General features: G+C 46.5%; 1 protein-coding gene across 1 annotated transcript in view; it reads right to left on the bottom strand.

Moving 5' to 3' along the window:
- ACTN3 (actinin alpha 3) overlaps positions 1-26,295 on the bottom strand; it is an 89,246-nt gene that overhangs the window by 21,708 nt on the left and 41,243 nt on the right. The gene's annotated exons all lie outside the window — the stretch shown is intronic.

The following is a 26,295-nucleotide window of genomic DNA, read 5'->3' as shown; positions in this document are numbered from 1 at the left end:
ATGACATGCAAATGACAGTGGTGTAAGTACGTCTTAAGGGGCCCCCGGTCAACGTCGCAATATCATGACATCTCGACGTCGTGACATGGCAGCGTCACGTCTCTCCCTGGCTCTTCGTGTCATTGCTGCGGGGAGGAGCGCAAGGCCTCTGTAACCGCTTGCGGAGGGGTTCAGGAGTCCGGGTCCCGGCTCCCTCTTCCCCCCCCACCCCCGGGCCCCTTGGGACGAGCCACTGGCAAATGAGCTGTGTCACATTTTTCTACGTACCCCTGTTAATGTGCCTGTAAGCTTATGCCTGCTGTTTGCCAAGAGGTGCCTGGCCTGCGAGGTTACTTATACACATTCAGATTGTGGCACGCCTCAGCGAGAATCTTTCTGTCACTACAACACAGACACACAAATAAGTTATGGTGAGTAAAAAAAACGTGACAGACCCCTCCGTGGTACAGTACTGATAAAGAGCACTTACACAGTATGAGGACATTCACGGGTCAGGCACCCACCAAACCTGCCTTACCCCCATAATCACACAGCATGCAGTGCTTCCGCTGCAGCCAGGGATTCTGGGTAATGCACATTACCACTCCCAGCGTGCCACTGTTTATACACTTTAAGATGAATGCCCTTAAGATTAATCCTGCTGTTGCCGCACTATGGTCCCGATCCATAAAGCTCCCATAACTCATAACGTGCCGTTCGCTATAACACAAGCGGACGTTATATATTCCCTGCGATAACATGGTACGCACAAAGCTCATTATATGCAGGATAACGGCCATTCTACATCACGTTAGCACCGGCTTTATAGGGTTAACGTCGCGTTATTGTGGCATAAGGTTGCGATATCATCCGATAATGTGACATTAAGTACGTCTCAGCGTTACTCCCGCCCAGACCCTGATATAGAGAGAGGAGAGGGAAATAATCCCTCTTATCCCAGTAACAGCTCTATATCAGGGTCTGGGTAACGCCACGTTTAGGGATGAACTAATTAACATAACGTTAAGTCCCGGCATGAACCGTAACGGACTTTAGTGGATATGCGCTGTTAGATAATACCTCATTTGCATATCGTTTGCATGTGATTATCACTGACGGGCGGTATACAGTAATTAACGCTTTGCTCCTTACGGGAGAAATCTGGGTTAGCGGTATGTTATTGTCCTTTGAAGATACACGGTTCCTCGTAACATGATAAGTTAGGTTACCGTCACGTTCAGGGACATAACGGAGCTTTTGCGGATCTGGATACAAATGGCTACAAAGGCGCTACAACATAAACATTAGGGTGAACATATATAAGAGCGATATATAATATGTCATATTCGCTAAAACTATGTGCACTTCAAATAAATGCTTGGAGAATAAATGCTAATTATGTTGGTTGTGTGAATAGTACACACACAGGGCACACACATACTGTAGTACTGCACATACAAACATTAAGGTGTCACTATCTAAAAACATACATATACAGTACACTGCCCACATATTTCCAGATAAAGAAGGGAAGATATATCAGAGGTTAATTTCTATTATTTTAAATTATGGTTTCATGTTTGTGTGCATTCAGCATCTTTGTGTATGTGTGTGTGTATATATATATATTCTATATCAAATGGAAATATTACTGTATGCTCATTTGCATGCCTTAGACAGGTCTACAACCCTGCCTTTCACCATTAGCACACAGTGCTCCCACTGCAGCAAGGGATTCTGGGAAATGACATGCAAATGAGCACACAGTGCCCAGTGTGCAGTATGCGATTTATGACTTAAGGTGTTAAATGGTCCCTGAATGTGCAGATACCACATTGTACCGCCCTCAAATGAAGCTAAAGAAGATACCACATATACATACTGTGACAGAAACCAGGGGTTGGTAATAAACTCCATATACAGGGCTCCCAGGATACTGAACAGTTTCTGTCCTGTCTAAGCTGAACAGGGCAGCCTCGTGGTACAGGCACTCCATTCCACAGTTTGTCTGCTGCCTGTTTTCTGTCACCTGTCATGCTGATTAGAGTTCAGGTATATAAGACCTGTTTCCTGTTTCCTCTGGGCCCCGCCCAAGAGCCTGGAAGGCTGCTGAACTGCAGAGGGGTGAGAAAGCCTCTTTCCCAAATCGCTTCATTCATTCTGTTAGTTTGTCTAAAGACTGCAAAGGTACTTATTTTGTTGGTGGAAGTGGACAAGCCACTTCCAACTCTGAGTCAGGGACATCTAAGTTTAAGTTATCGCTCAGACGAGCAGCTTTTTGTTTGGCTTTGTTTTCTGTTTAAACTGTGGCAGTCTCAGTGCCTGGGACTGAATAAACCAGGCATAGCCTGTTTAAAGGAACAGTACGTGACGTCTCATCATTTAACCTACCCTAAAAGACCGTGTTCTAACAGTCCCGGACAGACGGCGGAGCCCCGGAGTAAGCCGTTTGTCACATATGGTGGAGAATGCGGGCAGAACACTAAAAGGTCTGGGGGTTAAAGAACTTTAAAGAAAAAAAAAAAAAAAAGTTTTTTTTTCTCTCTCTCCAAACAAGATGGAAGACGTGGTGAGTGCGCTGGTACGCAATGTCGCTGTCCAGAGAGACGCGAATGAAGCCCTGCAACAGGCGAATGCAAACCAGCAAGAGACAAACCGCTTGCTGAAAGAGGAGCAACAGCGGTTCGCTCAGGGCTTACAGCAGGAACTCGAGATCCTGAGGGAGACTATCAGTAACCTTCCACTGGCAGCGGCAGCCCCAGTTCCGAAAATGACCAGGGCAAGCCACTACCTTCAGAAGATGGGACCCTCGGATGATGTGGAAGCCTATCTTCTCACGTTTGAACGCACGGCACAGAGAGAGGGATGGCCAGAAGCTGAGTGGGCTGGTCTAATCGCACCCTTCCTAAGCGGCGAACCCCAGAAGGCTTACTTTGATCTAGAGCCAGCCGAAGCTAACGTCTATGCAAAATTGAAGTTCGAGATCCTCGCCCGCCTCGGCGTAACCACGGCTGTTCGCGCCCAAAGGTTTCACGCATGGTCCTTCACGATGGATAAAGCCACCCGAAGCCAGATGTATGACCTCATCCACCTCGCCCGGAAGTGGCTACAACCCGAGATCAACTCAGCAAGCCACATCGTGGAACGGTTGGTCATGGACCAGTTCTTGAGGAAACTTCCCTCTGCCTTACGCCATTGGGTCAGTCGGAGTGACCCCCACAATGCGGATGAGCTTGTGGCCCTCGTAGAAAGGTACAATGCAGCAGGAGAGCACCCGCAACCCACAGTCGTGGAGCAACCCCACTACCCGAGGTTCCAGGACTCTTCCAGAGACGGTAAAAGGGTACCGGGGTTAAGGGGAGCTGAAGAGCGGCGACCACCTTCACGCAGCACCAGCAACAGTGGTTCGCACACTAAGGGCAATAGCCAACATGGGGAGCCGGGAAAAGGCTCTAAGTGGGACACAGACTATGTACCTAAATGTGTAAATTGTCATGAGAGGGGCCACACAGCAAAAATCTGCCCACTAAATGATGAGCCCATGCAATGCAACAGCGTGGAACCTTATTCGCTGTTGTCCCAATGTATGGGCCCTAGCCCAGAGGACCCCTTGAATAACCATCTGTGGGCATTTGTAAAGGTTAATGGTTAGAGGGTTCGGGCACTTCTTGACTCTGGGAGTATGGTCACACTAGTGTCCGAATACCTATTGCCCATTAAGAAGAAACAGGTAAACAGTTCACAAAGAGTGGCAATTTGTTGTATACATGGGGATAATCATGAATATTCCACTGTTGATGTTTTTTTTGAAACAGAATTTGGTTCTTTAGATTTCAAGGTGGGTGTTGTACCCAAACTGGCACATGATGTGTTAATAGGGACCGACTTTCCCCATTTTCTAAAAATGTGGTCCCCAGCTCAGAATAGCGCCCAGAGTTCAATAGCAGACCATAACGAAGTGTTAGAAGAAACAAATCCTTTCCCTTTTTCAGAAATGGAGGTTGACGAGGGCCCAAATAAGAAAGGGGAAAAGGAGGAGTGCTGTGAAATTCCCTTCCCCATCACTACTTTGGTAGGGAATACCCCAAATCAAGATGTTGATCAGGCACTTACCACCCCAGTACAGGATAAGACCCTCGCTGACCTAGAGGTCAGTCCTGGGAGTTTTAAGAAGGCCCAGTGGGAGGACCCCACATTAGCGGTAGCAAGGGGAAATATACGGGACCAGAATAGTACTCATGGCCAACCAGATTGGTCACTTGCTTACCCCTACTTCGAGGTAGAGAACGACCTAGTATATCGGGTTGATAAAAGAAAATCAGTTACAACTAAACAATTGTTGGTACCACGGACATTCCGTAACGTAGTATTACACCTCGCACATAGTCATCCATTGGGGGGACACCTAGGGGTGGAAAAGACAAAAGAAAAGGTTCTCCGAAGCTTTTATTGGCCTGGGGTTCTGGCAGAAATTACAAACTATTGTTCCTCATGCCCAGAATGTCAGATCACCGCCCCGTTCAAAGCATACCGCAGCCCATTGGTACCCCTTCCCATAATAGAGGTACCATTTGACCGGATTGCTATGGATCTAGTAGGACCCCTAATAAAGTCTGCTAGGGGACATCAGCATATATTGGTAATATTAGATTATGCTACCCGATATCCGGAGGCAGTTCCCCTACGTAGCACCTCTGCTAAAAACATAGCAAAAGAGTTAGTACTTCTGTTTTCCCGGGTCGGAATTCCTAAAGAGATCTTATCTGACCAGGGAACACCATTTATGTCCCAAGTAACAAAAGAGCTATGTAAACTCCTAAAAATCAAGCATCTCAGAACCTCAGTCTATCATCCACAAACAGATGGTTTAGTGGAAAGGTTCAATAAAACCTTAAAGAGCATGTTACGCCGGGCGGTCGATAAGGATGGGAAAAACTGGGACTGTTTGTTACCATACCTGTTATTTGCCATTAGGGAAGTTCCCCAGTCATCCACAGGCTTCTCCCCGTTTGAACTATTGTATGGCCGACATCCAAGGGGCTTACTGGATATAGCCAAAGAAACTTGGGAACACGAGGTTACCCCTTACAGAAGTGTAATAGAGCATGTTGCCCAAATGCAGGACCGCATTGCTGCAGTCCTACCCATAGTGAGGGAACACATGGAGAAAGCTCAAGAAGCACAAAGGAATACGTATAATAAGGGTGCTAGGGTCAGAATTTTTTTTCCAGGTGATAGGGTACTAGTTCTGGTTCCCACCGTGGAGAGTAAATTCCTTGCTAAATGGCATGGGCCATATGAGGTCTTGGAAAGAGTGGGAGAAGTAAATTATAGGGTAAGGCAGCCAGGTAGGAGGAAACCTGAGCAAATTTACCATATAAACCTACTCAAGCCCTGGAAAGATAGAGAGGTCTTGTTAACCCTAGTACCCCCAGGTCCGTCAGAGAATCAAGAAACTGACCCAGAGGTTAGCATAGCTGAAACACTGTCCGTGCATCAGAAACGAGAAGTCCAGAGTTTAGTGAGAAGGAACAAAGAAATCTTCTCTACACAGCCAGGTAAAACTAACGTAATTAAACATGACATAGTCTCTGAACCGGGGGTCCGAGTTAACCTTAAACCGTACCGAATCCCAGAGGCCAAGAGAGAGGCTATAAGTTTAGAGGTTAAAAAAATGCTAAAACTAGGCGTAATTGAGGAATCCCAAAGTGGGTGGAACAGCCCTATAGTTTTAGTCCCAAAGCCAGACGGTACAACAAGGTTTTGTAATGACTACCGGAAACTAAACGCGGTGTCAAAATTTGATACTTATCCTATGCCCAGGGTGGATGAACTTGTAGAGAGACTGGGCAAAGCCCGATATCTCACAACCCTAGACCTAACAAAAGGGTACTGGCAGGTTCCCCTCACAGAAAGGGCAAAAGAAAAAACAGCCTTCTCAACCCCAGACGGCCTCTTTCAATATAAGGTGCTGCCTTTTGGCTTACATGGAGCTCCCGCCACATTCCAAAGAATGATGGATAAAATTTTAAAACCACATGTTCGGTACGCTGCCGCCTACCTGGATGATGTGGTAATCCATAGTGAAGATTGGCAGTCCCACCTTCCAAAGGTCCAAGCTGTGCTCGACGCAGTTCGGTCTGCTGGACTAACTGCTAACCCCGCTAAATGCACTATTGGTCTGGAGGAGGCCAAGTATCTGGGGTATTCTATTGGTAGAGGGTTACTCAAACCACAAACACTCAAAGTAGAGGCGATACAAAATTGGCCAAGGCCAGTCACAAAAAAACAAGTAAGGACCTTTTTCGGGTTAATTGGCTACTATAGGAGGTTTATTCCCAATTTTGCAACTAAGGCAACCCCACTAACCGACCTCACAAAAGCAAGAGGACCGCTAATGGTAAAGTGGTCCCCCGAAGCCGAACAGGCCTTTAGAAGCCTGAAAGAAGCTCTCTGTGCCCAACCAGTGTTGGTCACACCTGACTTCTCCAAAGAGTTCGTAGTCCAAACCGACGCATCTGAGGTAGGCCTGGGGGCGGTACTCTCCCAGGAGTCTCAAGGGGAGGAGCACCCCATCCTTTATTTAAGTAGGAAACTAAATCCCCAGGAGAAAAATTACTCCATAGTCGAGAAAGAGTGTCTCGCAATAAAGTGGGCTGTAGAGACACTCAAGTATTATCTGTTGGGGAGAAAGTTCCGATTGGTCACAGATCATGCACCCCTTACCTGGATGTGTCAAAATAGGGAGAAGAACGCTAGGGTGACCAGGTGGTTCCTAAGCCTACAACCCTTTAAATTTTCTGTGGAACACAGGTCGGGGCACAAACATGGCAATGCCGACGGGTTGTCAAGGATGCACTCCCTAATATCCATGGTCGCTCACCCCTCGAGGTCTGAGCTGGGGGGGAGGATATGTGACAGAAACCAGGGGTTGGTAATAAACTCCATATACAGGGCTCCCAGGATACTGAACAGTTTCTGTCCTGTCTAAGCTGAACAGGGCAGCCTCGTGGTACAGGCACTCCATTCCACAGTTTGTCTGCTGCCTGTTTTCTGTCACCTGTCATGCTGATTAGAGTTCAGGTATATAAGACCTGTTTCCTGTTTCCTCTGGGCCCCGCCCAAGAGCCTGGAAGGCTGCTGAACTGCAGAGGGGTGAGAAAGCCTCTTTCCCAAATCGCTTCATTCATTCTGTTAGTTTGTCTAAAGACTGCAAAGGTACTTATTTTGTTGGTGGAAGTGGACAAGCCACTTCCAACTCTGAGTCAGGGACATCTAAGTTTAAGTTATCGCTCAGACGAGCAGCTTTTTGTTTGGCTTTGTTTTCTGTTTAAACTGTGGCAGTCTCAGTGCCTGGGACTGAATAAACCAGGCATAGCCTGTTTAAAGGAACAGTACGTGACGTCTCATCATTTAACCTACCCTAAAAGACCGTGTTCTAACAGTCCCGGACAGACGGCGGAGCCCCGGAGTAAGCCGTTTGTCACAATACATACATACACACATACATATAGCATATAAAAATATATACGTATGGCCTTGGCACGTCACATTGCCATGGCAACGTGACGTCACATGACCTTGTGGCATCATTTGACGCCGCGTTGTCTCCAGATGCAAGGTAAGTGCAGATTACAGAGGCCTTCGCCACGTCCCCGGCACTTCATTTAAGTGCCTCCGGGAAGTGTGCGGGGCCGCTGTAAACCCCGCGCCCCCCGCACAGTCTCGCGCCCCCCAGTTAGCACACCGCTGCTCTAGCCTCTGAAATTGCCCCCCTATGAAGGTTATATGCTTAAAGCAAGTATTCCGTATACCGCATTTCTACCTTAAGACCACTGCACCTGAATGCCGTTCCTATAAAGATCTCCACTCTCTGTATAAGGCGCCCGGCCAACCCCAGAAATCAGCTTCCCAGAAAGCTATTTATAGGGTAAGCAGATCCCGGAGAGTCCCAGGAATGTTTGCGGGATTTGCTTGATCTTGGAGTGAGGGAGTCTGGTTTCCCATACCAAATAGCAGGACAGGTGCAAGAACCTGTACCTGTCTGTAATGCGTCGGTAACATGTTGCTGCGGTTTTTATGGCAGTAACACTGGACACCCTTTGCCTTTCTCCTTTAAGAAATGGGACGCATAACGCAGTGATTAGGAATGTACAGGATTTTATTCACTTATGTTTAACCCATTAATCACGCCCCTGTTATTAGGTCACTTTGCTCCTATGTGGGACTGACCATTCAACCCACTAAACACGTCCCTGTCATTAGGTCACTTTGCTTCTACGTGGGACTGTCCCTTTAATTCAAGGGGGAATTTTTTTTTCTCATTCTATTTTGTTTATTCTTTTTTTTCGTTTGTTTCTTTAAGATGTACAATATGTAATTTTCTTGAACAAGGGTAAATGAAATGTATTTAAAACTGTATAAGAGTTAAAATGTAATATACTAGGCAGGAATTATATGGAGCATTAAGAGGGGTTATAGGGCGAAGATATATGGGGCAATGGGAGGAGTAATAGGAGGAGTTATATGGGGTAATAGGAGGAATTATAGTGAGGGGTTATAGGGAGTAATAGGTGGAGTTATAGGGAGGAGTTATAGGTTGTAATAGGAAGCGTTATAGGGAGGTGTTATATGGGGTAATAGGAGGAGTTATAGGGAGGAGTTATAGGGAGTAATAGGAGGCGTTATAGAGAGTAATAGGAGGAGTTATAGGGAGTAATAGGAGGCATTATAGGGAGGAGTTATATGGGGTAATAGGAGGAGTTATAGAGTGGTTATATGGAGTAATAGGAGGAGTTATAGGGAGGAGTTATAGGGAGTAATAGGACGAGTAATTGGAGGAGTTATAGGGAGTAATTGGAAGAGTTATAGGGAGTAATAGGAGGCATTATGGGGAGTAATAGGAGGAGTTATATGGAGTAATTGGAGGAGTTATAGGGAGTAATAGGAGGTTATAGGGAGGGTTTATATGGCCCATACTAAGATGGTACAGTATGCATCTGTGTGCTTGTGATGTAGTGTAAGAAATATAACAAGCGGGCAGACTGTGTGTAATATCTTATTACAACAAACTATATCTCTCTCTTTCAGACCTTATTAATGACTTACTGAAATTACACGTTTACCATGAAAGTGCTAGTTTCTTTAATTGGTGTTTTATTGTATATTTTTATTAAATCACTTCTTACTGAAAAAAAACCCCATATACATGTAGAGGTATCTGTACCGTGTTAGCCGAGCTTTAATAATCAAAAATGAATAGACAATACCGTTCTGTGGCTAACGAAATGCATTTATTTGTGCGAGCTTTCGAGACACACTGATCTCTTCTTCCGGCGATGTTACAATGAATAAAGCAGGCAAGGTTTAGCTTAAAAACAGTGTATCCTGGAATGTATCTCTGACCTCCAGTCACAGATCACAGTGTATCTCGAAAGCTCGCACAAATAAAAGCATTTCGTTAGCCACAGAACGGTATTGTCTATTCATTTTTGATTATTAAAGCTCTCTGACGAAGCACCGTGTGCGGTGTGAAACGCGTAAGAGGAATCTTTTACTTGTCTGCACCATGTTGTCTCATTAATAAAGAAGTTTTCACCGGATCTTTTTGGCCCTGAATTAACTCTTTGCTTGCACGGCGGTGCTCCATCTCCTTTCCCTGCTGGGACGATCCCTCTGCCTCTATCATCTGGATGCGCGCTATTGGAGGAAGTACAGGTGACCTGATGTGAGATACGTAACCATTTTTGAATCTCTTTGGTTTGCTGGGACACTGTATATGGTATTTCATACTCTGGAGAAGCAGTCCCAATAGGAGGTGACCTAGTGAGTAACATTCATTTCTCACATGTATCACCTACCAGGACATTATTTCCTACGCATCTCGCGCATGAGTACATACCTGTATACTCCAGCACTCACTGTGATGTAGGGCACCCGTTTTATTTTCCCTCTTCAATCAAGCTATATACTGATTACTCATATTCATGTGAATAGTGTCCTGACACATTTGAGCACTGTAACTACGGAACTTTGTTCTATATACAGCACTCTACAGCCGTACCACTGAATTACCAGAGGGAGCTGAGGGCGTGTCTACCTACTACCGAGCAGCGGATGTGGGGACTTAACCGCAGTCGCACATGGTAACTATGTCTTTGTAACCATGTATTATTTGTCATCTTAACTCTATGCACAGGACATACTTGAAAACGAGAGGTAACTCTCAATATATTACTTCCTGGTAAAACATTTGATAAATAAATACATTTAGGAGTGCTTGTAGACAGCAGGCTTAGCAATAGTGCCCAAAGTCATGCAGTAGCTGCAAAGGCAAACAAGATCTTATCTTGCATCAAACGGGCAATGGATGGAAGGGAAGTAAACATAATTATGCCCCTTTATAAAGCATTAGTAAGACCACACCTTGAATATGGAGTACAATTTTGGGCACCAATCCTAAGAAAAGACATTATGGAACTAGAGAGTGCAGAGAAGAGCCACCAAATGAATAAAGGGGATGGACAATCTAACTTATGAGGAGAGGCTAGCTAAATTAGATTTATTTACATTAGAAAATAGGCATCCAAGGCTACACTTATAGTGCTGGCAACGCGACGGTCGCTGGAAAATCAAATAGGGATGACTTTCAGCGATCGCAACCAATCTGTCGTTTCGTCGCGTCGCGCTTACTATAAGCGCATGCAAAGGCGGCAATGCATTTGTTTTGCCTCAACGTCGCGTTGCTGTCGCCGGCACTATAAGAACAGCCTAAGAGGGGATATGATAACCGTATAAAAATATATTCGGGCACAATACGAGGAGCAGTACAAAGGACCCGAGTCATCCCTTAAGGTTGGAGGAAAGGAGATTTCACCAGCAACAAAGGAAAGGGTTCTTTACAGTAAGTGCAGTTACAGTGTGGGATTCATTACCCATGGAGACTGTGATGGCAGATACAATAAATATCTTTTAAAAAAAAAGGTTGGACATCTTTTTAGAAAGGAAAGTTATACAGGGATATACCAAATAAGTAAACATGGGAAGTATGTTGATCCAGGGAGTAATCTGATTGCCAATATTTGGAGTCAGGGAGGAATGTATTTTTCCCTCTTATGAGATATCATTGGATAATGTGTCACTGGGATTGTGTTTGCTTCCTCTGCATCAAAATTCTGTAAGTACGGATATAGGATAAAGTGTCTGTCGTCTAAATGTAGCATAGGTTGAACTTGATTGACGCATGTCTTTTTTTCAACCTCATCAACTAAGTAATTATGTAACTATATATACACAAACACACAAACCCAGAAATTCACGTTTTATTAGTAAAATGATTTTTGCGTATAATATATTGCGTATGTTATCTTTGTAGTAGGTGCTCTAATGTCATACAGTGGTTAAGCTGCAGAAGAGGATCCTGGGTAATTATATGTATATCAGCACACTGAGTGTCACTTTTAGTGTCATATAGTGCTCTGTAACTGCCCTGTATCACACACACACACACACTGCACATATAATGCTCTGTAAGTGCCCTGTATCCCATACACAGTGCACATATAGTGCTCTGTAACTGCCCTGTATCACACACACACACACACTGCACATATAATGCTCTGTAAGTGCCCTGTATCCCATACACAGTGCACATATAGTGCTCTGTAACTGCCCTGTATCCCATACACACTGCACATATAGTGCTCTGTAACTGCCCTGTATCCCATACACACTGCACATATAGTGCTCTGTAACTGCCCTGTATCCCATACACACTGCACATATAGTGCTCAGTAACTGCCCTGTATCTCACACACAGACACACACACACACACATGAGCACTCCACAGGAGCACAAGGAGCAGAGCCACAGAGGGTTTGATTACTGTCTTCATTTGCTATTCCCATTAACCTTTCATTGACTGTTGTGGACTCCTGGTGCTTCTTTGCAAGCTGCTTTCTTGCAAGCTGTGTTCAGCCTTTACTGTACCATTGCCCACAGTTTCTTGTGGTACTTGAACTACTGGCATTGACTTTAGTGGATTCTTGCTGCCCTGCGATTAGCTGTTTAGCTGTATTTAGCCTACACTGTATGTTTGCTATCTATTTTCAGGGGTGTCTGATTTGACCAGTTATAGGGGAAGGGAGGCTTAGGGAAGTACCTCTGGGACCTTTTGGACCAGGGGGAATGGGCCAGATGAAGAGGTAGTCCCTCGAAACGTCGCCCCCCTAGCATACTTTCCGTTCTCCGTTTTTTGTGTATATTCCTTGTGTTTCATGTTTTTTCCCCTTTTCCTTCCCCCCCCCTCACTTTGTGACATGCCCATTTGTGATACTGGTTTCTGCAAACACATTTGATTTATTTCTGGTTCGTTTTATTATTAAATGTTTATTCTGCATTACAACTGTTTTCATCATTTAGCTATTAGACAGTGAGTGCTGGTACTGACGTAGATTTGTTTGTACACACACATAATGTTCTGTAACTGCCCTTTATCCCACACACACTGCACATATAGTGCTCTGTAACTGCCCTGTATCACACACACTGCACATATAGTGCTCTGTAACTGCCCTGTATCACACACACTGCACATATAGTGCTCTGTAACTGCCCTGTATCTCACACACTGCACATATAGTGCTTTGTAACTGCCCTGTATTACACACACACTGCACATATAGTGCTCCGTAACTGCCCTGTATCTCACACACACTGCACATACAGTGCTCCGTAACTGCCCTGTATCTCTCACAATGCACGTATAGTGCTCTGTAACTGCCCTGTATCTCTCACAATGCACATATAGTGCTCTGTAACTGCCCTGTATCTCTCACAATGCACATATAGTGCTCTGTAACTGCTCTGTATCTCACACACACTGCACATATAGTGCTCTGTAACTGCTCTGTATCTCAAACACACTGCACATATAGTGCTCTGCAACTGCCCGTATCTCACACACACTGCACATATAGTGCTCTGTAACTGCCCTGTATCACACACACTGCACATATAGTGCTCAGTAACTGCCCTGTATCTCACACACTACATACAGGCATACCCCGCTTTAAGGACACTCACTTTAAGTACACTCGCGAGTAAGTACATATCGCCCAATAGTCAAACGGCAGCTCACGCATGCGCCTGTCATCACATCCTGAACAGCAATACTGGCTCCCTACCTGCACCGAAGCTGTGCGCAAGCAGGGAGACTATAGAGCCTGTTACAAATGTGTTATTTACATCAGTTATGCACATATATGATGATTGCAGTACAGTACATGCATCGATAAGTGGAAAAAGGTAGTGCTTCACTTTAAGTACATTTTCGCTTTACATACATGCTCCGGTCCCATTGCGTACGTTAATGCGGGGTATGCCTGTATAGTGCTCTGCAACTCACACACTACATATAGTGCTCTGTAACTGCCCTGTATCTCACACACTGCACATATAGTGCTCTGTAACTGCCCTGTATCTCACACACACTGCACATATAGTGCTCTGTAACTGCCCTGTATCTCACACACACTGCACATATAGTGCTCTGTAACTGCCCTGTATCTCACACACACTGCACATATAGTGCTCTGCAACTGCCCTGTATCTCACACACACTGCACATATAGTGCTCTGTAACTGCCCTGTATCTCACACACACTGCACATATAGTGCTCTGTAACTGCCCTGTATCTCACACACTGCACATATAGTGCTCAGTAACTGCCCTGTATCACACACACACTGTACATATAGTGCTCTGTAACTGCCCTGTATCACACACACTGCACATATAGTGCTCTGTAACTGCCCTGTATCACACACACTGTACATATAGTGCTCTGTAACTGCCCTGTATAACACACACACTGCACATATAGTGCTCTGTAACTGCCCTGTATCTCACACACACTGCACATATAGTGCTCTGTAACTGCCCTGTATCTCACACACTGCACATATAGTGCTCTGTAACTGCCCTGTATCTCACACACACTGCACATATAGTGCTCTGTAACTGCCCTGTATCACACACACTGCACATATAGTGCTCTGTAACTGCCCTGTATCACACACACTGCACATATAGTGCTCTGTAACTGCCCTGTATCTCACACACACTGCACATATAGTGCTCTGTAACTGCCCTGTATCTCACACACACTGCACATATAGTGCTCTGTAACTGCCCTGTATCACACACACTGCACATATAGGGGCCTATGCAGAGAGCAGCGCTATTTCGAAATTCGCCATTTTTTGGAGAAAATCGCGCAGAAAACAGCAGAAAATGGCGAGTTCCGAAAAACGCGCCAATTTTTCTTTTCTGTTTGTAAAACTCGCCTCGCGGCTGGCGAGAACCTCAATCTCGCCAGTTTTAAAAATATCCTAATGCAGAGAGCCGCGAACGGCATGTAGCGGCTGTTCACGCCAATAAAATGGCGCGATTGTCTCCTTTTTGCCTCGCCAGAAAAAATTGGCAAGAAGCTGCCGCTCGCGGCCATTGCAATGGGAAAAAAAAGGCGCGAATTTGTTTTTACACGTTTCTGAAGCGCGCATCTCGCCAATTTAAACTCGCCACACGCATCCATGTTAAACATAGCAGAATTCGCACTTTTCTGCATATGGAGAATAAAACTCTCCAAAAAAGCTACTTTTTACTAAATTCGCCGTTTTTAAAATTCGCTGCTCTCTGCATAGGCCCCATTGTGCTCTGTAACTGCCCTGTATCTCACACACACTGCACATATAGTGCTCTGTAACTGCCCTGTATCTCACACACACTGCACATATAGTGCTCTGTAACTGCCCTGTATCTCACACACACTGCACATATAGTGCTCTGTAACTGCCCTGTATCTCACACACACTGCACATATAGTGCTCTGTAACTGCCCTGTATCTCACACACACTGCACATATAGTGCTCTGTAACTGCCCTGTATCTCACACACTGCACATATAGTGCTCTGTAACTGCCCTGTATCACACACACTGCACATATAGTGCTCTGTAACTGCCCTGTATCACACACACTGCACATATAGTGCTCTGTAACTGCCCTGTATCTCACACACACTGCACATATAGTGCTCTGTAACTGCCCTGTATCTCACACACTGCACATATAGTGCTCTGTAACTGCCCTGTATCTCACACACACTGCACATATAGTGCTCTGTAACTGCCCTGTATCTCACACACACTGCACATATAGTGCTCTGTAACTGCCCTGTATCTCACACACACTGCACATATAGTGCTCTGTAACTGCCCTGTATCTCACACACACTGCACATATAGTGCTCTGTAACTGCCCTGTATCTCACACACACTGCACATATAGTGCTCTGTAACTGCCCTGTATCACACACACTGCACATATAGTGCTCTGCAACTGCCCTGTATCACACACACACTGCACATATAGTGCTCTGTAACTGCCCTGTATCTCACACACTGCACATATAGTGCTCTGTAACTGCCCTGTATCTCACACACACTGCACATATAGTGCTCAGTAACTGCCCTGTATCTCACACACACTGCACATATAGTACTCAGTAACTGCCCTGTATCTCACACACACTGCACATATAGTGCTCTGTAACTGCCCTGTATCACACACACTGCACATATAGTGCTCTGTAACTGCCCTGTATCACACACACTGCACATATAGTGCTCTGTAACTGCCCTGTATCACACACACTGCACATATAGTGCTCTGTAACTGCCCTGTATAACACACACACTGCACATATAGTGCTCTGTAACTGCCCTGTATCTCACACACACTGCACATATAGTGCTCTGTAACTGCCCTGTATCACACACACTGCACATATAGTGCTCTGTAACTGCCCTGTATCACACACACTGCACATATAGTGCTCTGTAACTGCCCTGTATCTCACACACACTGCACATATAGTGCTCTGTAACTGCCCTGTATCTCACACACTGCACATATAGTGCTCTGTAACTGCCCTGTATCTCACACACACTGCACATATAGTGCTCTGTAACTGCCCTGTATCTCACACACACTGCACATATAGTGCTCTGTAACTGCCCTGTATCTCACACACACTGCACATATAGTGCTCTGTAACTGCCCTGTATCTCACACACACTGCACATATAGTGCTCTGTAACTGCCCTGTATCTCACACACACTGCACATATAGTGCTCTGTAACTGCCCTGTATCACACACACTGCACATATAGTGCTCTGTAACTGCCCTGTATCACACACACTGCACATATAGTGCTCTGTAACTGCCCTGTATCTCACACACACTGCACATATAGTGCTCTGTAACTGCCCTGTATCTCACACACACTGCACATATAGTGCTCTGTAACTGCCCTGTATCTCACACAATACACATATAGTGCTCTGTAACTGCCCTGTATCTCACACACACTGCACATATAGTGCTCTGTAACTGCCCTGTATCTCACACACTGCACATATAGTGCTCTGTAACTGCCCTGTATCTCACACACACTGCACATATAGTGCTCCGTAACTGCCCTGTATCTCACACACACTGCACATACAGTGCTCCGTAACTGCCCTGTATCTCTCACAATGCACGTATAGTGCTCTGTAACTGCCCTGTATCTCACACACACTGCACATATAGTGCTCTGTAACTGCCCTGTATCACACACACTGCACATATAGGGGCCTATGCAGAGAGCAGCGCTATTTCGAAATTCGCCATTTTTTGGAGAAAATCGCGCAGAAAACAGCAGAAAATGGCGAGTTCCGAAAAACGCGCCAATTTTTCTTTTCTGTTTGTAAAACTCGCCTCGCGGCTGGCGAGAACCTCAATCTCGCCAGTTTTAAAAATATCCTAATGCAGAGAGCCGCGAACGGCATCTAGCGGCTGTTCGCGCCAATAAAATGGCGCGATTGTCTCCTTTTTGCCTCGCCAGAAAAAATTGGCAAGAAGCTGCCGCTCGCGGCCATTGCAATGGGAAAAAAAAGGCGCAAATTTGTTTTTACACGTTTCTGAAGCGCGCATCTCGCCAATTTAAACTCGCCACACGCATCCATGTTAAACATAGCAGAATTCGCACTTTTCTGCATATGGAGAATAAAACTCTCCAAAAAAGCTACTTTTTACTAAATTCGCCGTTTTTAAAATTCGCTGCTCTCTGCATAGGCCCCATTGTGCTCTGTAACTGCCCTGTATCTCACACACACTGCACATATAGTGCTCTGTAACTGCCCTGTATCACACACACTGCACATATAGTGCTCTGTAACTGCCCTGTATCTCACACACACTGCACATATAGTGCTCTGTAACTGCCCTGTATCTCACACACACTGCACATATAGTGCTCTGTAACTGCCCTGTATCTCACACACTGCACATATAGTGCTCTGTAACTGCCCTGTATCACACACACTGCACATATAGTGCTCTGTAACTGCCCTGTATCACACACACTGCACATATAGTGCTCTGTAATTGCCCTGTATCTCACACACTGCACATATAGTGCTCTGTAACTGCCCTGTATCTCACACACTGCACATATAGTGCTCTGTAACTGCCCTGTATCTCACACACACTGCACATATAGTGCTCTGTAACTGCCCTGTATCTCACACACACTGCACATATAGTGCTCTGTAACTGCCCTGTATCTCACACACACTGCACATATAGTGCTCTGTAACTGCCCTGTATCTCACACACACTGCACATATAGTGCTCTGTAACTGCCCTGTATCTCACACACACTGCACATATAGTGCTCTGTAACTGCCCTGTATCTCACACACACTGCACATATAGTGCTCTGTAACTGCCCTGTATCTCACACACACTGCACATATAGTGCTCTGTAACTGCCCTGTATCACACACACTGCACATATAGTGCTCTGTAACTGCCCTGTATCACACACACTGCACATATAGTGCTCTGTAACTGCCCTGTATCTCACACACACTGCACATATAGTGCTCTGTAACTGCCCTGTATCTCACACACACTGCACATATAGTGCTCTGTAACTGCCCTGTATCTCACACAATACACATATAGTGCTCTGTAACTGCCCTGTATCTCACACACACTGCACATATAGTGCTCTGTAACTGCCCTGTATCTCACACACTGCACATATAGTGCTCTGTAACTGCCCTGTATCTCACACACACTGCACATATAGTGCTCCGTAACTGCCCTGTATCTCACACACACTGCACATACAGTGCTCCGTAACTGCCCTGTATCTCTCACAATGCACGTATAGTGCTCTGTAACTGCCCTGTATCTCACACACACTGCACATATAGTGCTCTGTAACTGCCCTGTATCACACACACTGCACATATAGGGGCCTATGCAGAGAGCAGCGCTATTTCGAAATTCGCCATTTTTTGGAGAAAATCGCGCAGAAAACAGCAGAAAATGGCGAGTTCCGAAAAACGCGCCAATTTTTCTTTTCTGTTTGTAAAACTCGCCTCGCGGCTGGCGAGAACCTCAATCTCGCCAGTTTTAAAAATATCCTAATGCAGAGAGCCGCGAACGGCATCTAGCGGCTGTTCGCGCCAATAAAATGGCGCGATTGTCTCCTTTTTGCCTCGCCAGAAAAAATTGGCAAGAAGCTGCCGCTCGCGGCCATTGCAATGGGAAAAAAAAGGCGCGAATTTGTTTTTACACGTTTCTGAAGCGCGCATCTCGCCAATTTAAACTCGCCACACGCATCCATGTTAAACATAGCAGAATTCGCACTTTTCTGCATATGGAGAATAAAACTCTCCAAAAAAGCTACTTTTTACTAAATTCACCGTTTTTAAAATTCGCTGCTCTCTGCATAGGCCCCATTGTGCTCTGTAACTGCCCTGTATCTCACACACACTGCACATATAGTGCTCTGTAACTGCCCTGTATCACACACACTGCACATATAGTGCTCTGTAACTGCCCTGTATCTCACACACACTGCACATATAGTGCTCTGTAACTGCCCTGTATCTCACACACACTGCACATATAGTGCTCTGTAACTGCCCTGTATCTCACACACTGCACATATAGTGCTCTGTAACTGCCCTGTATCACACACACTGCACATATAGTGCTCTGTAACTGCCTGTATCACACACACTGCACATATAGTGCTCTGTAATTGCCCTGTATCTCACACACACTGCACATATAGTGCTCTGTAACTGCCCTGTATCTCACACACTGCACATATAGTGCTCTGTAACTGCCCTGTATCTCACACACACTGCACATATAGTGCTCTGTAACTGCCCTGTATCTCACACACACTGCACATATAGTGCTCTGTAACTGCCCTGTATCTCACACACACTGCACATATAGTGCTCTGTAACTGCCCTGTATCTCACACACACTGCACATATAGTGCTCTGTAACTGCCCTGTATCTCACACACACTGCACATATAGTGCTCTGTAACTGCCCTGTATCACACACACTGCACATATAGTGCTCTGCAACTGCCCTGTATCACACACACACTGCACATATAGTGCTCTGTAACTGCCCTGTATCTCACACACTGCACATATAGTGCTCTGTAACTGCCCTGTATCTCACACACACTGCACATATAGTGCTCAGTAACTGCCCTGTATCTCACACACACTGCACATATAGTGCTCAGTAACTGCCCTGTATCTCACACACACTGCACATATAGTGCTCTGTAACTGCCCTGTATCACACACACTGCACATATAGTGCTCTGTAACTGCCCTGTATCACACACACTGCACATATAGTGCTCTGTAACTGCCCTGTATCACACACACTGCACATATAGTGCTCTGTAACTGCCCTGTATAACACACACACTGCACATATAGTGCTCTGTAACTGCCCTGTATCTCACACACACTGCACATATAGTGCTCTGTAACTGCCCTGTATCTCACACACTGCACATATAGTGCTCTGTAACTGCCCTGTATCTCACACACACTGCACATATAGTGCTCTGTAACTGCCCTGTATCTCACACACTGCACATATAGTGCTCTGTAACTGCCCTGTATCTCACACACTGCACATATAGTGCTCTGTAACTGCCCTGTATCACACACACTGCACATATAGTGCTCTGTAACTGCCCTGTATCTCACACACACTGCACATATAGTGCTCATTAACTGCCCTGTATCTCACACACTGCACATATAGTTCTCTGTAACTGCCCTGTATCTCACACACACTGCACATATAGTGCTCTGTAACTGCCCTGTATCTCACACACACTGCACATATAGTGCTCTGTAACTGCCCTGTATCTCACACACACTGCACATATAGTGCTCTGTAACTGCCCTGTATCTCACACACACTGCACATATAGTGCTCTGTAACTGCCCTGTATCTCACACACACTGCACATATAGTGCTCTGTAACTGCCCTGTATCACACACACTGCACATATAGTGCTCTGTAACTGCCCTGTATCACACACACTGCACATATAGTGCTCTGTAACTGCCCTGTATCTCACACACACTGCACATATAGTGCTCTGTAACTGCCCTGTATCTCACACACTGCACATATAGTGCTCTGTAACTGCCCTGTATCTCACACACACTGCACATATAGTGCTCTGTAACTGCCCTGTATCTCACACACACTGCACATATAGTGCTCTGTAACTGCCCTGTATCTCACACACTGCACATATAGTGCTCTGTAACTGCCCTGTATCTCACACACACTGCACATATAGTGCTCTGTAACTGCCCTGTATCACACACACTGCACATATAGTGCTCTGTAACTGCCCTGTATCACACACACTGCACATATAGTGCTCTGTAACTGCCCTGTATCTCCCACACACTGCACATATAGTGCTCTGTAACTGCCCTGTATCTCACACACACTGCACATATAGTGCTCTGTAACTGCCCTGTATCTCACACACTGCACATATAGTGCTCTGTAACTGCCCTGTATCTCACACACACTGCACATATAGTGCTCTGTAACTGCCCTGTATCTCACACACTGCACATATAGTGCTCTGTAACTGCCCTGTATCTCACACACACTGCACATATAGTGCTCTGTAACTGCCCTGTATCTCACACACTGCACATATAGTGCTCTGTAACTGCCCTGTATCACACACACTGCACATATAGTGCTCTGTAACTGCCCTGTATCTCACACACTGCACATATAGTGCTCTGTAACTGCCCTGTATCTCACACACTGCACATATAGTGCTCTGTAACTGCCCTGTATCTCACACACTGCACATATAGTGCTCTGTAACTGCCCTGTATCTCACACACACTGCACATATAGTGCTCTGTAACTGCCCTGTATCTCACACACACTGCACATATAGTGCTCTGTAACTGCCCTGTATCTCTCACACTGCACATATAGTGCTCTGTAACTGCCCTGTATCTCTCACACTGCACATATAGTGCTCTGTAACTGCCCTGTATCTCACACACACTGCACATATAGTGCTCTGTAACTGCCCTGTATCTCACACACTGCACATATAGTGCTCTGTAACTGCCCTGTATCTCACACACACTGCACATATAGTGCTCTGTAACTGCCCTGTATCACACACACTGCACATATAGTGCTCTGTAACTGCCCTGTATCTCACACACTGCACATATAGTGCTCTGTAACTGCCCTGTATCTCACACACACTGCACATATAGTGCTCTGTAACTGCCCTGTATCTCACACACTGCACATATAGTGCTCTGTAACTGCCCTGTATCACACACACTGCACATATAGTGCTCTGTAACTGCCCTGTATCACACACACTGCACATATAGTGCTCTGTAACTGCCCTGTATCTCACACACACTGCACATATAGTGCTCAGTAACTGCCCTGTATCTCACACACACTGCACATATAGTGCTCTGTAACTGCCCTGTATCACACACACTGCACATATAGTGCTCTGTAACTGCCCTGTATCACACACACTGCACATATAGTGCTCTGTAACTGCCCTGTATCTCACACACACTGCACATATAGTGCTCTGTAACTGCCCTGTATCTCACACACACTGCACATATAGTGCTCTGTAACTGCCCTGTATCTCACACACTGCACATATAGTGCTCTGTAACTGCCCTGTATCACACACACTGCACATATAGTGCTCTGTAACTGCCCTGTATAACACACACACTGCACATATAGTGCTCTGTAACTGCCCTGTATCTCACACACACTGCACATATAGTGCTCTGTAACTGCCCTGTATCTCACACACACTGCACATATAGTGCTCTGTAACTGCCCTGTATCTCACACACACTGCACATATAGTGCTCTGTAACTGCCCTGTATCACACACACTGCACATATAGTGCTCTGTAATTGCCCTGTATCACACACACTGCACATATAGTGCTCTGTAACTGCCCTGTATCTCACACACTGCACATATAGTGCTCTGTAACTGCCCTGTATCTCACACACACTGCACATATAGTGCTCTGTAACTGCCCTGTATCTCACACACTACACATATAGTGCTCTGTAACTGCCCTGTATCTCACACACACTGCACATATAGTGCTCTGTAACTGCCCTGTATCTCACACACACTGCACATATAGTGCTCTGTAACTGCCCTGTATCTCACACACACTGCACATATAGTGCTCTGTAACTGCCCTGTATCACACACACTGCACATATAGTGCTCTGTAACTGCCCTGTATCACACACACTGCACATATAGTGCTCTGTAACTGCCCTGTATCTCACACACACTGCACATATAGTGCTCTGTAACTGCCCTGTATCTCACACACTGCACATATAGTGCTCTGTAACTGCCCTGTATCACACACACTGCACATATAGTGCTCTGTAACTGCCCTGTATCACACACACTGCACATATAGTGCTCTGTAACTGCCCTGTATCTCACACACTGCACATATAGTGCTCTGTAACTGCCCTGTATCTCACACACACTGCACATATAGTGCTCTGTAACTGCCCTGTATCTCACACACTCAGGAGATCACGTTGCAACTTTCTATGTGAGACCCCACATCCCGATTTGTAGTTTTTATGTCAAAAACTGTAAAAATAAAATTCAAATCTCTCAGGAACCGGGGGCCGGAGCACACAGGTTAGCTCAGGGGGCCCCTGGGGCCGGAGCACACAGGTTAGCTCAGGGGGGCCCCGGGGGCCGGAGCACACAGGTTAGCTCAGGGGGGCGCCCCGGGGGCCGGAGCACACAGGTTAGCTCAGGGGGGCCCCGGGGGCCGGAGCACACAGGTTAGCTCAGGGGGTGCCCTGGTTCATCTCTAGGGAGGTTGTGCCCCCGTTCAGCGCTGTGGGTGGGGGGATGCCCCGGTTCATCTCTAGGGGGGTTGTGCCCCAGTTCAGCGCTGGGGCGGGGGGGGGACCCCGGTTAAAGAAAGGTTACAACAAGAAAAAAAATTGGGGGGTTGCTGCTTTGACTAATAAGTTCAGAGTGTCGCCTGACTGAGCGCTTTCTGTTGTATGAGGCTTTAAAAATAGGATGCTGCATTTAGCCTTTGACCATAAGTCCCACTGGTATCTTAAAAAGGACCTTGCAAAATCTCTCCTCCCCCCCATCTAACCCTATCTTAAAATGCAGCGTCCCACCCCTCTTATATTCTTGTTTGTAGCCTAATTAAGCCCGGTCCTCCTTCAGAAATACCCAAGTGACCTAACACCCCCCCCCCCTCCATATCCGCCCCCTCCTATAGAGGAGAAATCTTGGGCTAATTTAGACATCTCCTTTAAAGGATGCCCAGTCCAGAATAGCATCTGCTACGTGATCCTCACCTCCTCTCCCTGCTCCCCTTACACACCCGCACTGCGTCCCGTATCAGCGTCTTAGCACAGCGCCTTCACACAGCACATTCCTAATGGGCCCGTCCTTAGGGTCACCTGCCCACAGTGGTGCCAGTAGTGGAAATTTGCTGGATCCCTAATAGCAAAGGAAAATTCCCTTCCATGTCACTGCCATTAGTACACTTTGCCCCTAGGTGGGACTGACCCCTTAACCATGTCACTGCCATGACCCACTGTGTGGGTGGGTCAGTCAGTGTGTGGGTGGGTCAGTCAGTGTGTATATGTGTCCAGCTGCAGCCAGGGGCGGGGTGTAACATTGCGCACCACCTCTCTCCCCCCCCCCCTTATGCAAATTCTGAGCGCGCGCGCACACACACACAGACACACACACAGAGGCACACACACACACCCCGCACGCAATCTGCACACACACACCCCGCACGCAATCTGCACACACACACCTCCCGCGGGGTACATGCGCCCGGCACGGGCATGAGTGACCGAGGCCCTGTGCCGCGCGGGTTGCGCCCGGGTTTGCGCTGTGTGCCACAGCTTCCTGCGGGCGCAAGGGGCCCGCGAACGCCCGCGGCAGTGAAAGGCTGAATGGCGCCGTGAGGAGCGTGAGGGTGGGACGACGCCGCTGCCAGCCGCTTCTGCGCATGTGTTGCGTCCGTCAGCGGCGCCATCACAACTGCGCATGCGCGGCATAGCAGCGGTCGTGGAACAGTTGGGCCGTATGTGACAGGGGACAGGGGACGTGCGAGCGGAGCGGCGTCCATTAGGTGACGTCACTTCCGTTTCACATTTCGCCCCCCATCTATCCAGTTTTGCTCTATCAGGACTAGGTGCCACGAAAGAAGTTTCACTTCAAAAAGTAAATTCCCCCTACCCCCCAACACAACACTTGTGGCGGGGTCCGGTTGCGGGGTCCGGTTGCGGGGTCCGGTTGCGGGGTCCGGTTGCGGGGTCGTGACGGTGTCCCCCGGCCTTCTGCTGTCTTGTCTCCTTTAAAATCATGTGTTCTCCTTCAGCACTATTCAAAATGGCCCATGATGCCGTCTCGTCACAGTGTCCCGTTACCATGGCAACGCGGGGTCATGGGCCATTTTGAATAGTGCTGAAGGAGAACACATGATTTTAAAGGAGACAAGACAGCAGAAGGCCGGGGGACGCCGTCACGACCCCGCAACCGGACCCCGCAACCGGACCCCGCAACCGGACCCCGCAACCGGACCCCGCCACAAGTGTTGTGTTGGGGGGTAGGGGGAATTTACTTTGGGGGGGGGGGGCGAGTGGGTTTTGGCCCAGTTTGTCGGGCCTTGTATATGTGTGTAATAAATAAATATATATGTATAATATACATACTATCCCTATCCTCCCTATCCCATTAACCCTATCCTCCCTATCCCATTAACCCTATCCTCCCTATCCCATTAACCCTATCCTCCCTATCCCATTAACCCTATCCTCCCAAACCCATTAACCCTATCCTCCCTATCTCATTAACCCTATCCTCCCTATCCCATTAACCCTATCCTCCCTATCCCATTAACCCTATCCTTCCTATATCATTAACCCTATCCTCCCTATCCCATTAACCCTATCCTCCCTATCCCATTAACCCTATCCTCCCTATCCCATTAACCCTTTCCTCCCTATCCCATTAACCCTATCCTCCCTATCCCATTAACCCTATCCTCCCTATCCCATTAACCCTTTCCTCCCTATCCCATTAACCCTATCCTCCCTATCCCATTAACCCTTTCCTCCCTATCCCATTAACCCTATCCTCCCTATCCCATTAACCCGATCCTCCCTAACCCATTAACCCGATCCTCCCTAACCCATTAACCCTATCCTCCCTAACCCATTAACCCTATCCTCCCTATCTCATTAACCCTATCCTCCCTATCCCATTAACCCTATCCTCCCTATCCCATTAACCCTATCCTTCCTATATCATTAACCCTTTCCTCCCTATCCCATTAACCCTATCCTCCCTATCCCATTAACCCTATCCTCCCTATCCCATTAACCCTTTCCTCCCTATCCCATTAACCCTATCCTCCCTATCCCATTAACCCGATCCTCCCTAACCCATTAACCCGATCCTCCCTAACCCATTAACCCTATCTCATTATCCCTATCCTCCCCATATCATTAACCCTATCCTCCCTAACCCATTAACCCTATCCTCCCTAACCCATTAACCCTATCCTCCCTAACCCATTAACCCGATCCTCCATAACCCATTAACCCGATCCTCTCTAACCCATTAACCCTTATATCTAAACTATATTATGGGACAGTGAATGTGGTTACTTTTTATACTGAAACTAATCCAACACTATAACACTTGCCTTGTATGGATACTATTTGACTATAATATCATTGTATCACACTAAACAAGTTTTGTATTTGCTACTAATTTGCATTTATAGGAACACTTTCT

The sequence above is a fragment of the Ascaphus truei genome, chromosome 14, assembly GCF_040206685.1.
Source record: "Ascaphus truei isolate aAscTru1 chromosome 14, aAscTru1.hap1, whole genome shotgun sequence".
NCBI classification, from domain to species: Eukaryota; Metazoa; Chordata; class Amphibia; order Anura; family Ascaphidae; genus Ascaphus; species Ascaphus truei.
The sequence above is the reverse complement of the archived record's forward strand: the minus strand, read 5'-3'. Positions and strand labels throughout refer to the sequence as shown.